This window comes from Parasteatoda tepidariorum, chromosome 9, assembly GCF_982258835.1.
Source record: "Parasteatoda tepidariorum strain Cologne lab strain chromosome 9, Ptep-v5.0, whole genome shotgun sequence".
Taxonomy (NCBI): domain Eukaryota; kingdom Metazoa; phylum Arthropoda; class Arachnida; order Araneae; family Theridiidae; genus Parasteatoda; species Parasteatoda tepidariorum.
Window position 1 is genome coordinate 60,620,131 of NC_141763.1, and position 14,941 is coordinate 60,635,071.

The 14,941-nt window shown below is 30.2% G+C and overlaps 1 protein-coding gene across 1 annotated transcript in view; it reads right to left on the reverse strand.

Annotated features, from left to right (window-relative positions):
• LOC107436763 (uncharacterized) overlaps window positions 1–10,749 on the reverse strand; it is a 35,607-nt gene extending 24,858 nt beyond the window's left edge. Inside the window, exon 1 of the mRNA XM_087151954.1 lies at window positions 10,510–10,749. The gene's annotated coding sequence lies outside the window, so the exon portion shown is untranslated. The remainder of the gene's footprint in view (window positions 1–10,509) is intronic.
• Between the last annotated feature and the right edge of the window lie 4,192 nt (window positions 10,750–14,941).

Below are 14,941 nucleotides of genomic sequence, written 5' to 3' on the forward strand. Positions count from 1 at the left end.
TCCTCTTGTTGCCAAGGTATTCCTGAGATGTGAGGGCTTCCAAAACTTCGTCAATTGTCGAGTTTAATCGGTAGAGCGATTTTACGAACGATTGCAACACTGTCTGCTTTATCTAAACATGCTTTTATTCGTAGAATCGGGCTATCTTCTTTCATATTTTTAGAAATTAATATTCTTTATTTATTTTGCCACAGATTTTATGCAGTTATGATCAATCACTAATAGATATGGAATTCTGTAATAATTATAAAAACATTACAATGCATGTTGATCATTTTGAAATATGTTGAGTTGGTGTTTGGAATTTTGTCTGACATATTTTTTGCTTTTTTTAATTGGATTTCTTTTTTTGAAAAAGATAACGTTCATTAGATCTTTCTATTTAATATATAGGTTTAACAAGTTGCTTTGCACTAATTGGTATTAAGTATTGGTATATGTTCTTCATGTCCATTATCTGATATAGCTATAGTTTGAAATTGTTCTATGCTATCTCTTCGAAGATAAAAAACTTGATATTGAAGTACATAAATGATAAAAAAAATTTCCACCCCTAATTAAAAAGAAAACTACGTATATATTTTCTAATTCTTTAAAAGAGTTTTTTCATCAAGCTTAGTTTTTTGAAAAAAAATTTATTTGATATTTAAAATCGAACAATTTAAATCAAATTAATTTAAATAGCGTTTATTGATTAGTAGGTGTAGTTTTAATCTGTTTATCAAATATATGTGATTATGTATATATTACGTTGTTTTACTCTAGGTCCTGTTCCTGTTTTATAATAAGAAGTACTTATAGAAACTAATGTTGGCTGGAAACCTGTAATAAATTGTAATAATTCCTTTTATTGATAGATGAATTGTAGTGGTATCATCCATGAAGAATTTTCTACCCCAGATAAAAGTTGGATAAAAATTATTATTATAATATCTTGTTATTGTAACTAAAATTGTCTGCAACTTAAAGAAATGTCTACCTTTTTAAAATGTTTGACTTATGAGCAGGATCGTTGATTTTACAAATTCTTATGGAAAAAAAACTTTTACATAATTTATTTTTGCTTTGTTTTACTAAGACATTTCTCTTAAAAAGCATAGAAGTAAAATTATTCAACAATCAAGAATATTTTCTAGTTAAGGATTAAGCTTAGGGGAGAGTGGCTCACTTTGGGACACTTTATATTTTCATTTTTGATCAATTATTGTCAAAATTTTACCTGGTATTCTTGTAACATTTGAAACCATTTTTAACTAGGTTTTGATTTTGTATCTGTCATAGAAAATATTTAAAAAAATGTTTAGTTACCCTGTTATTTGTCCCAAGGTGTAACTCTTAGTGGGGCACCTTGGGACAATTAAAAAGATGAGAAAAGTTCAGTAGAAATTTTTTAAAAATAGTATAATTAAATAAATTTAAATTTTTCAATTTTGTTAATAAATTTTGAATTGTTAGTTTCAACTTCTTGTAGGCAAATAAAATTTTTCAGAATCAAATACCAAACCTAAGGAACGTTCAAAACTTTGCTCTGCTTAAGTTTTAACAAAATGTAATTGGAATCTATGTATGATTTTTTGAGCTAAATAAATATAGCAGATTGATTCACTATTCTCAAAACTGATAGCTCTTACTCATATCTCCATCAACTCTTTTAACGCAACCTACAAAGGTAACAACAGATCTTTAACCAGAAAATTTGATGTGAGCAAAATCTCCAATATTGGACAAATGGAACCATCTTCCTATGAAATGGATATTTTTTCCACCGTCCATATTATAGCGTGTATTTCTTGGATGAGTTTAGGCTCTTTTATGTTCAGGAGCCATCCGGTCCTGCCGAACTGTTGTTATTAATCTTATTTATCGCTCTTTCAACTTCAATCCAGGGAAGGGAAGTGGTTCTAGTTTCTCGGCTCGTGGGATCTTGATTATATATATCATCCTCTGTTCCCTCTAAAGTATCTTTTCCTTTAAAAGCCTTTTTGAAATCTGTGTATTTGATCTGTCGTTGATCTGCCTTTTTGAGAATCATACTGGTATTTCCCAATTACTCTGCTAGTATAAGTAACAATTTGTTCTGCCGGGATGATAGTCAATATCTTGTATGATGTGTTCAAGAGAGTAATTCCTCTATTCTTAGAGTCCAGCCTGTCTCTTTACTCGTAATTAAACAGATGGAATCAGCTTCCCGTTCAATGAGTATTTTTTCCACTGTCCATACACGAACTAAACTCAGTGGCACGACAGCCTAAAGAAGGCCAGTCCCCATCTCAGTTTTCTTGACCTTGGGCTCTGGGGTGCAGGAGCAGTTGTTCCGCTTAGGTAGTCAGCCATACGCGGAACCCCCAGTGTTTAGTTCCCAAGCATGCTTGGTACTCATTTATAGACCCACTGAAGGGATGAAAGGCTGAGTCAACCTTGCCGGGCCCGAGGATTGAACCCAGGACCTGCGGCACGGGAGCGTGAAGTGCTACCACTCAGCCACCGGGCGTTCCATACACAAACTATAATAGCCTATTTCTTTGATGAGTTTATGCTCCTTTATTTTCTGGAACTTGGCAGTGATGCCATACAAAACTGTTGTTATTTTGTTTCTTTATTGCTCTTTGACAGAGCCGTTTTTATGTTCATAGGGGCCCTGGGCCTGTCATTATCTGGGGGGCCCTTTCTGAGTAAATTTAGAGAAAAAAAATTTATTTTGAATAATTTTTTATTTATTTTAAGAGTAAAAAACATATAAATTAATTATAAAAACTTATATACATTATTTTTATCGAAAATTTAAGGTAACAATACTTTTCGCGCTTTTTGAGAGGCGAATCTTCTATCACATCATCAAAATCAATTTCCTGTAAGACATACAGTTTGCTTTGCAGCTCAAAATCTGTAAGACTTAGAAACATCAAATTATGAAGGTGCGCAGAAAATATGCTAGGAGTTAGAAAGAATACAAGAAAATACAGTTTGATTATTAGTTTTTTTTTTATAATCGTTGAAAAACTGAATTTGAGCCAACGAATTTTGAGCCAATGTTTAACTACGTAGCCTTGAAATTTTAAAACCAATCCAGAAGACAAGGAAACTCCTGGATCAGTTCGCAGAGGTATTGAATTGTCATAAGAACTTGGAGGAGTTTATGACCCCGACAGATTTAACGTGCACCAGTCACCATTTTATACATGGGTATTATTCGACCGGCTGAATTCGAACTTCCATTCTCACGAGCAGGAGTCCATAGCCCTACCAACCAAGCTATCGTGGCCAAGTTATTAGTTTATTTTATAACAGCCCAATCAATTTCGAGTTTACGATTACTAATGTTCAGCTCCGTAGCTTTGTAATTTTGAACCCAATCCATCATACAGGAAAACTCCAGGATAAAGTATTGGAAGAAATTTTTGCCTTCATGGAGGACGTTATGATGGAACTAACCCGCATTTACGGTACATAGAGAGGAAGAACACGAGTGCCTTCCACGGTTAGCCTGACGGTAAAGGGACTCTAACCCATGATCCGTCTATAACAGAGAATATTTCACGTCAGCACTGTGGTCGGTAAAAGTTGGGTGTGAAATTCATATCGACCAGCCATCACTGGTATTCGAACTCGGTGCACCTCATTCAGAGGAGAATGCTCTATTCCTTGAGTCCATCTTCATTGAGTAATAACTCTGCGGAGGGTGACAATTTTCTAATTTTATTAATTGGTACCAATTTTATTGATTTGCCGAAATTTAGTCATCTTCAAAATATAAATGGTAATTCAATCGTAATTTTTGTTGGAAAAAAAATGGAAATAAACTGTTCTCATCCATCTGTTCTTAACTTCTTATTCTGCAATAAATGCAGAAGCAACCACGAGGGTTAATGAGCAAAATGAACAGGGAGCGGAGCCTTCTAGTTTTTTAAATAATTGTTAAATTATTAGTTTTTAGCATGCATACTTAAAAAAAAATAAGAAAAACATTTTTCAGTATTAATAAATTGTAATTAAAGACTGTCATCAGATGGAATAGAACCCACGATCTCACAGTTTTGTGTTAGATTTCATAATCATCAGCCCCAAATATACACACCTGCCTTGCGGATATTTTTTTAATAATTTTTTTTTAATTTAATAAATTAAGTCATCTGAATACTTGACATTCTGGAAAAATGCTTTCCAAATTACAATTTTTAACGTTTATAACAAGTATCTTCAGTTCATTTAGAAGTGAACCATAATTCGGCTTATCTTATTGATTTTCAGCTTATGTATATGCACCAAAAAAAAATTCAAAACTAGACTAGATATAACACAAGGACTGCAAATTTAACTGTCGGATATAAAACCTTATTTAAGATTGATAATGATAAAAAGATGAAAAATCTACATTCCTCTAATTAAATATTTTAAAAATAGTCTGTTTTTAGGTTACAATGTTAATTACCTTAATCGTAATGTCGGGGTTCCGCCGATAGAAGACATTTAATATATCAATGAAACACACTAAAGCTTTATATCAGTTAACAATTAGTTTTAGAATTACAATTATAGAATAATTATTTTTATTATAGAATGAAAGGTTTCAAAAGACAAATATTTGTTAATGTTTAATATTTAATCAAAGAAAAAACATAATTCATATTGAAAGCTAACGAATAGCCCCTGATAAATTTTGTGACTAAAAAATATTGAAACCTCATTGATTTTCGGATTTTAGAAACACCTTCTAGTTTTACTATTCAATCAAATTGGTTTCGATGTCTTTCATCCCACCTATCTCATTAGTGATTCAGCATATTTTGATATCATTTTTGTTTCGTTCTTACTTAATATTAATTTGTTTGTGACAATTATTTTTTAAACACATTTTTGCGAGAAGCTTAAAAATATAATATTGAGGTCATTAACTGAAATATTATTATTATTATTTTTTTTGTGGGTGCTTCTTTTACTTATATCATCCACACCGACAAGTAATTGTCTGCTCTAAATACTGTGATAATGTAAAATGAGATAGCCAAACAAAACGTATGGAGTTATTTAAATTCATGTTCAAAAGTATTAATTGTTTTTTTGAATTGACAATTTCAGTCTTCTTTTAGGCATTTAAAACTGCAGCATATCACATGAAAGTATTAAATATATTACACAATAAAGTAAAATAAAAGAGAATTCTGATCCTTAGGAACAGATATTAAATAGTCTCATCATCGAATGATGGAGCACAATTACCTTTTAAACAAATATAAAAAAAATTTACCTTTTAAACTAAAAATTTGCTTATTTTTAAATAATTCATTAATACTCAAATTGTTGAAAAGATGATATGATAACGAAGCTTTTTATTTTATTCAGGCATTTATTTATATTTTTTTTTCATTTTTATTTTATTAAATTTAATGCACACGTTTAAAATAAAAACAAAGCTGTCAAAATTTCATATATAGTTTTGATTTACAATTTTAAGAAATTGTTTCGACCTTGATTTGGAAATTTAAAAGTCTTATTAATTAAAAATTTGAGAAGCCTTATTAACTTTAGACACATAATAACAACAAAAATCAGGCAGTTAAAAATAGAAACGAATATGATCAATAAACAATAAAATCATAAGGAAACTAAATAAATTAATTTTGTGTACGAAATATAATATTACAAATTAAACATATTTCATATTTAGGGGAAACGTGGAAAATTTGGTCATACAGGAGTTTTAAAAAGTTTTTTTCTCGTGTTTAAACATTTGTTTAGTTGATGATCATTTGATTTCAATGCTCGATTAAACAAAATCCTATGTCGTTTCTGTCTATTAGCAGTAAGTAAATTAAAATAAAATTACATTTGTTATCTCAATTTCATCCAGAACAGAACAAATCAAGAGTTTTGGCAGACGGGCCAGTCAAAGAGGGAATTGAATATTGGCCGGCCATTTAAATAAATAAACAAAAAAATCACAACGTATATATAAAAAACTGCGCAAACCTTTCATGTTTTCCCTAACCACAACCAAAATTGATACAATAAAAACATTTGCTTACCTCCAACCTGAAAGATTTATGTCTTCTTAATATCCAACGAAAATTTGATGTAGAAATTCCAATTCACGGATTCTCTTACGATTAATTTGAAAAATAACAAAATAAAATCAACTACAAAAGTTAAGCAAATAAAACTATTAGGCTAGTTGAAATATTTAAGATGATTAAAAAAAAATGCTTTTATAAAAAATTAAAAAAATATATATACATTTTCTATGTAAGAAAATTTAGAATTGAACGAGGCCCAATTTAAAGGCACTATGGAAATCTCAAGACAGAGTGACCCAATGGAATTCTAAGAAGACTCCCCCCCCCCCCTATTTACACCCCAAGAAATTTTTCTTCCTAGAAATTTATGAGCAGAAATCAGACAAAGGGGTGTTTCTGTGGATATCTGATATTTTCAAAGTTAGGAAAAAAGAGCCCCGAGGCAATATAAAGAAGCTAAAGACATTTTCCCACAGTGTAAGGTGAGAAGGCTATTTGACAACTCTGTGGGTGGTAGCTACGAAAGTGGGGATATTTTCATTAGTGGAAAGAGCTTTTTATTGCTCTTTTAGTTAGAAAAGTGAAGAGTAACAATTTTATATTTGTAAGCACTGCGATTAGATTTTGAAAAGAATACAACAGTGTAAGAAAGAAAAAAATATGTATATTATGGGCTTCAGAGGGCCTCAGCTCTGAATAAAACTTTAAAAAAAAGAAGAAAAAGTGGGGTTTGGGGGCCCTCTTAAGTTATAAATAATAATTGAGTTAGAATTTTAAAAAAACAAAACAATTAATGCAATGAGATTTTAGACTTTTGGGGGCCCCATTGGAACTCGGGGCCCTGGGCCAGGGCCCACTTGGCCCATCCTTAAAAACGGCTCTGCTCTTTGAACTACATCCTAGAAAGATGGTTCTAGTTCCTTTTCTTGTGGGGTTCTGATTATATTGTCCTCTTTTCCGTCTAAAGTATCTTTTCCTTTAAGAGCCCTTTTAAAATGTTCTCTCCATCTCCTTTGTACTTTAGCATTATCATTAATAAGTTCTCCGTTTTCGTCACGGCATGTGCGAGTTCTGGGGGGAAAACTCTCTTCTATTTTTATTCACTACGTTGTAGAACTTTCATGCTTCTCTCTGCTTTTTATGGTGCTTTTTTTATTTATACCAGTTCTTCCAGTACATTCTTATCGTTCGTTTCAACATTCTTTTCTTTTCAGTTTTTTAGTGTAATTCTTTTGTAACATCAGCCTAAATACTCGATTTTCGCTTTCATTAATTATTTCGCATTCCACGTCAAACCAGTCATTTGATTTCGTTTTTATTATTGAAGGCAAAGTTTCTTCAGCTGATTTTATTATGGTGAGTTTGAGTATTTTTTTTAACTGTGGACGTTATCGATCGCATTTTCAGTCATTGTAAATCTGTCTTTTATTTTATTCTTATACATTTTCATTATCTTAGGTGTTTTCAAGGCATCTGTATCACGTTTAATTTCCTTTCGGTCTTTCCTCAGGTAGAAGCGTTTCGATATCTTGCTTCTCACCCTTGACAGAACCAAATAAAGATCGAAATCAGCATTTGATTCACTGTAACTTCTTACGTCAAATAAGTTACTTCTGTGCTTTGGTCAATTAAAACATGGTCAATCTGATCATGGCCCCACCGAAGGTGTTTCCACCTTATCGTGTTGGTGTAGTTCGTGTGATCCTGAGAGCTGATCGGGATGCCCAAGCCGGACAGGTCAAAGGGAAGACATCAGGAAAAGAGGAACACCCTCACCCTCCAGGTTGGGTTTGGGAGTGAGGCTAACAATCCCACCCCGAAAAAAAACTGCTGTTCTGAAATTTCTGGAAGTAAAAGCCGGACAGATCACACCTAGACAGAAAAAGGCACTGAATATTAGAACATGGAATATACGAGCTCTTTTTAGTAGTGAAGCATTGAGAAATCTGATGAAGTTATTAATAAAGCCAACAAAGCATTTCAAGCACTTAACCAATTTTGTAATTAAAATAAAAAAATTAGCCGAACATACTAAAAGGAACGTATCTATATATCAAATGTATATGGCCTATTCTCAGCTACACCTCCCCTGCCTGTCTGAGATACATTTACGAAAACACAGACTTCAACGCTATAGTGTTAAAATAGATAAAGGATATGATTGCAAAGATAATACTGAGAAGCATAACCGCAGAGCGTTAGTTTGATAGAAGAATCTATCATTCTCAATGACCCAACTATCTATGATATCAGCAAAGCAGAATGAAAGCTTCTTCAGAGTAGCCACCAAGTGCACCAAATGTAACTACAACCAAATATGTAGTTTCCAACTCATCAAAGAAAATACTAAATTCTCTTCATGCACTGCATTTTTACTTTCAGGTGGGTTATGGTCTAAAGTTTTTAATTAATTATTTTTGTCCCCCCCCCGTCTCTAAACGTTGATGAGTCCCATTACCTCGCACTAAGCCCACGTAAGTGTTAGTGTTAGGAAATGAGGGGGTGATTGAATGAGTTATTTTTGTTTTAAGTTTAATTTACTTTCATTTGAATTGTTAATTTAGCCTTGCTCTTTGCACAGTCCAGTGCTTTAATGTGCTCACCTCCTGATAAAGAAGATGCTCCTTCAGGGGGCTCTTCTGTTAGATAACACAATGATTGTCAACACACAATTATATGATTTCAGATCCAAATCACCGAAGACTATCCGTATACAAAATGGTGACGCTAAATCTGTCGTGGTCGCAAAGTTCTCCACGATCCCACAACAAATCAATACTTCTGGAGGCTCTGGTTCAGGTCTAAATTACGATCTGCGGATGGATGGTGTGTGAATGCCCTATCTGTCTCCGGATTACTCTCAGGGATGTATCTTAGACAGTCGCCAATAGAATATTGGGCAGCTATAGCGCGATATAAATAAAAGTATCAGATCAATGTCGATTTTTTCTATTTTGATAGTTTTTTGAAAAAAAATTCCATCTCCTAAAAAACTCCACTTGTAGCCAGATATTTTTTTTTTTTGCTATAATTTATGAAAATTAAATTAGTTTAGAAGTATCTAGCAATACCTCATTATGCGTCACAGGGTGCTCTGATATTATCGCTAGTCGAGATTCAATTTAGGAAACTTTACTATAGGGGATTGCAAATTAATATTTCAGAGAGGAAAAACGCTATTTGTAATCTGATGCGTAACCTCTAAGAAAGATGGGACTGAAAATATCTAAAGCTGTATGATTTCCGAAAAAATAAAAAAAGAATTAAAATGCGATTAGAAGTACCCATAAGTTTCATCAGGTAACCAAACTGGCTTTTCCTTCCCACATTCCGCACTAGTGATTCGACAGATTGCAAGTTCTTTTGTTTCACCATCGCAAAAATATAAATTTGAGAACCCCAATATGCATACTTATGTTGTTACTTCACACTTGACCAGGATTCTTAAAAAAAAATTGCTAATGGTGGAGATTATATTGAACATCCTGTATAAAGATCAATAGGTGTTACAAAATTCTCATCAGAAAACAATTGGATACCTGCAAGTGACGTCATCGTAGGTGAATCGTGGCATTTTTCGATTCAGATCCCAATCCGGTTCGACATACACGCGCGACGTCGATTACAAGTATCCATTTAAATCACATGGTTATGCATAATTAATTAATTTCTTGGAGTGGCAAGTTCCCCATTGTTTGTATTTTTTATTACACGTTTTTTTCTTCATAATAGTTCTTTTTAAAGACGCCCGGTGGCTGAGCGGTAGCGCTTCGCGCTGTCGTGCCACAGGTCCCTGGTTCGATCCTCGGGCCGGGCAAGGTTCACTCAGCCTTTCATCCCTTCAGTGGGTCGATAAATGAGTACCAAGCATGCTTGGGAACTAAACACTGGGGGTTCCGCGTTCGCTGACCGGAACATCTGCTCCTGCACCCCAGAATCCAAGGTCAAGAAAACTGAGATGGGCACAGGCCTTGGCCCTCTATGGGCTGTCGCGCCACTGAGTTTAGTTCTTTTTAAAGTCATAAATAAATGGGCTTTAACACATTGACCAGGAAATAATATGACGTCCTTCGATAATCGAATGAAAATTGACCGAGGTATTACTCAAATTGCGGTTTTAGTTAATTTTCCGATTGCTTTGGTTACATTTGTAATTCTAACGGCAAATATACGCCAACTTTCACCCATTTAGCGGAAACTTTTATTGTTGCATTTAAAGTGGAAATAAAAGTTAAACTTTCTATTTGTTTTTTAGATTTATATATTTAATTTAAAATAATTTTCATCATCATTACACATAAATATGAGTACATGAGAACTAGCAGATGGTTTTTTGAAATTTTAACGAAAAAATATTATAATATTTACATGTGTACAAATAAAATTAAGATTTTTTTCTAATTTTTTAAAAAAACCGCCGGCTACACGTGTTAGCTCTTACAAAAAACAATGGGAGAAAATTTCAAAAATAAAAAAATTATCACATATTCATACATACCTTTCAACATATACGTTACGTAAGAAATATTTTTCCAAACGATAGTGAACTAAGCCAGAAATTTATCGAAGTAAATGTAAGTTATTTTTAAATTTCAAAAGCACTTAAAAACGTTACTAATCATTTGGACATAAACTACTTCGTTTAATGGGATATAAAATCTAATTAAATCCAATTTATTAATTTGAAAATAAAATATCAATACATAGGTTATCAGGGAAAACCTTTTAAAGTTACTGCGGAAAAAAAGTAGAATTTTGAGGATATGTTAATATTTTATAAACAGAAAAGTCATGATTTTTTTTTTCTTTATTCATTTAAATCAGAAGAATCTTAGAATAATTTTGAATCCTCATTAAATTTACCACTTAGCAAATTTCTGAAATTTTCTGCGAACTAATGCCCGCGCGAGGAACGATAAAATGGTAAGTCATTGTTTGATCTTATTATGAATTTTTAATTTAAAATTCGCAACAAACACGTATTTTTCACAGTTAATACTTTTCTCTCAGTCTGTTGCAATCGAGACAATTTTATGAAATAGAATGTTTTTCATTATTAACAAGTTTAGAATTTTGTCATATAACAATTATTACAACACAATTTGATGAATAAACTAAACAGTACTATCAAAATGCCGAATCAAATGCAACAACAAAAAAAAATGCTATAAATAAAATTTGAGGAAATTTTTATGTTTGAGTAAAATTTGTCGGAACTATTATTGAGTACTATTTTGTGGAAGAGGAGCCACAATTGGCAACGGTTTACTGACTTAGTTGGTTTTAATGGTCAAATACTAATCTTACATAAGTCATTAAGTTCCCCTTTATAGGTTTACCACATGTCGAAATATACCATCAAATTGTTGTTTCACAAGTGGCCAACTTGTAAGATTTTTATGTTCTATATATTCAATTAGTATTTTGTTTATACATTGATAATCTCGACTTGTCTAATGTGTGATGTTTAATTGATAAATAACAGAAATATGTGACATTTTTATTTACAAATAACAATAGAAAATGAACAAAGACAGTGTTTTATGAAATTTAATAACTTTTGATTTAAATATCAATTTTTATAAACGGGACATAAAAATTTATTGTCATGTAACAAATTCTTTTTTAATTTAGTTGTTACAAAACTTACTTTTACTGAAAACAATTAATTTGTACATTTAGACACGGAATACACTAAAAAAATTTATATAAGCCAAAATATTTTTGTAAGAGAATATTTTAACTTGTACAGTAAGAAAAGAAAACCAAATAACTTTAAAAATTCTTAGCAAAGGAATCAACAGTTCAAGACTAAAGACTAGCCACATGAGTAAACTACTAATCAAAAAGCATCCTAACAAGCTTTTAACTAGTTTCGGCTGGGATTTAAATTATAATTTAAAATATGACAAAATATTAAGACAATTTAAACCAGTTTTCTTCATACTGACAATATAAAATATATGTGGAATGATAGATAGAAGGGATGAACAACTTTGGATCAAATGCGCCAAGGAACACAACAAAGAGATATGAATGCCACACCGTGCAGCTTGCTGCTTTTTAACCTCAGATAATTTTTTTTTAAAAAAACTACTTACTTTAAAAAGAAATTTTATGTTGTCTTTTAAACTATTTTTAATAAGCTTTGAAGAAACATCCGAATTGTAACATTAAAATTTACTTATTCACGGTGTCACAAGATATCAATCTTTCGAAATTTCAGAAAACTTTTTTTTAAAACTAAATCAAGTTCATAACAAATGTAGTTCAAGAATTTATTCATTAATTAAATGGTTAAATTTATGTGTGGTAAAATAAAGATAAAATTAATTTTTTCAACAAAGAAAATTAAATTAATTAACAATGCAAAAGTGCACTAAACATTAAATATTTTTTCTTTCCAAAATATTAAACATATACTTAAGTTTTTTAACATTAAAGTCTGATTAATATTGTTCTTACACTAATACACATATATATATATATATATATATAGTTCTTATACTAAATTATTATCATTTAATATAAAAACTAGTCTGTGCAGTCCTTAAAAATATTTTTTTTCTGTAACCCTAGTATGTCGGTGATTAAATTAGTTCAGTGCAAATGCAAAAGAATTCATCATAATTACCTTTTTTTTTAAATAAATTATATAAATGCCAAAATGCAGACAGACTTAGCAAGCTTGAATTTTCAATTGAACACATAAATCAACTTATTAAAGCACCACTACTAACATTTATAATAAAGCACCCAATAAAAATAATTAACCCTGTTTATTTTAAATTGTGAAAATTATTGAAAAAACTAAATAGCACCTTTTAAACCTTACAACAATTTATTGATAACCACGAGACAGAAAATTTATATGCCAATTCATACCCAAATTATTGCCAACCTAATTTTTATCAGAAATCCAATGTATTACCCTAACTATATAATGCATTGAATATTTGTTTTAACCAATTTTGATACTTTTTTTTTTTTTAATAAACACCTTTTAAATAGAAAGAAAAAAATAGTGTTAACATTGTAAAAAAAAATCAAGATAATAAATTTTATTTAAGGAATAGTTTAATTGAAAATTAAAAAGTAATCAAAATTTATTATGAATATTTTTAAAAAAATGTATGCTAAGGTTATTTTTATTATTAATATTGAGAAAACTGGTTTGAATGTCATAATGATAAACTTAAAAAGTAAACATGAAACTATTAAATAAAAAATATCTTGATAATTTGAATAATTAAAACTCATTTACAATTAATTTCAAGAGTGTAAATTCATATTGGCACTAATAGGTATTTAACTTTTAAAGAAAAAGTAGCAGCAAGCATTACTAATACCTCAAACTATAAAATTAAATTTTTAATGCTCAAAATGCTGAATAGGCACAAAATTTTAATATATATTCAAAATATAGAATATTTAGCTTAAATTAATAGTAGAAATTTGATAAAGCATCACTTTAAAGCTTGCACATACAAGAGCACTCTGTTAATTTTTTTATAACAAACATTATTCATTTAAGAATGCTTTAAAAAGAGAAACCCTTATTGAGCATTAAGGTAATTACATAGTATAATACCATATATCCTGGTGTATAAGTCAACCTGTTGTGTAAGGGGACCCCCTACTTTTGTAGGGTATTTTCAGAAACTAAATATTATCAAGTACTGATGATTTTGTAGTTGAAAATTTATGACCAATTATTTCAAATTCAAACATAGAAATATGATTACTTTTATAAAATTGTTTAATTATTTCCAAGACTGCTAGCAATGAAAGTTCTTCATTAGTATTGAAATTAACGAAATCACTTCATTCCTGTTTAAATAATAAATAAATAAAAAATAACATTTTTAAATATTTATTTTCTCAAGAGCAGAAATGAATAATTTTCAATTTAGTTACATTTAGAAGTTACTTTAAAACATCAGACTTCAAACACTTCTAAAATATTTTGTTCAATTTTATAAAATCTACACAGATAAAAATTTGTGCGTTTTTTTTATTAATATTATTGTCATTACTATTAGATAGAATGCGAGAAAAAAATTTTAGTACTTACTTTGATTTTCTATTTACACATACTTTTAATTGAAAACAATTTTAGAGTTGAAACAATCTCATATTTTTAAACATTCAATTATGTATTGAATTTTTTTTCTTCTAATAATCAAATTTTAATTATTAGTACACCTCATTATTTAGTAATAATTCTAAAGCCAATTGCATAGTTTCCTAAAACACAATTACAAAAAGGAAAAAAAAATAAATTTAACTGCTCCAACAGACTTCCCTAACTTTTTAATACTTTAGAATAACAGCTCACAATAAAAAGGAAAAAGTTGTAAGAAAAATTGCATTAAAAATTAAAAGGTAAGTTTGGATATTTATGGAAAAAAAATACATTTTAGATACATTAAAAGTAACAGAATGCTCTTGTGTAGAAGACATTTAAAAATTGCCTATCTATTAATAAGTGTGCTTTTATAAACATTTACGACTACATTCACTGTACATATATTTTATTAATTCTATGTTTAAAATACTCATACAAATAAAATCTACTAAAGAAATTTTTTGTGTAATATGGAAATATATACATTTGTTTTTCAATCAAGAAGTATCTTCCACACCATTTCATAACAAAATAGCATATCCTAAAAATGTCCCGTCACAATATACAATTAGGTTGCCAGTGTGCACAAGAGGAAACTACCGCAATACTGATAGATGAGCAATGCCGATAGATGAGAAATTTTATAATATGAAAAACTAGTAAACAAAAATTTTCACAATAGCAATATAATGCAACACAAAATGGAAATAAATAAAACAATTCAAATAGAACAAGGTCTTAAACTTAGGTAAAAGATTCACAAAAGGAGAAGGGATTTATAAAATTTCAATAATCTTTTCAT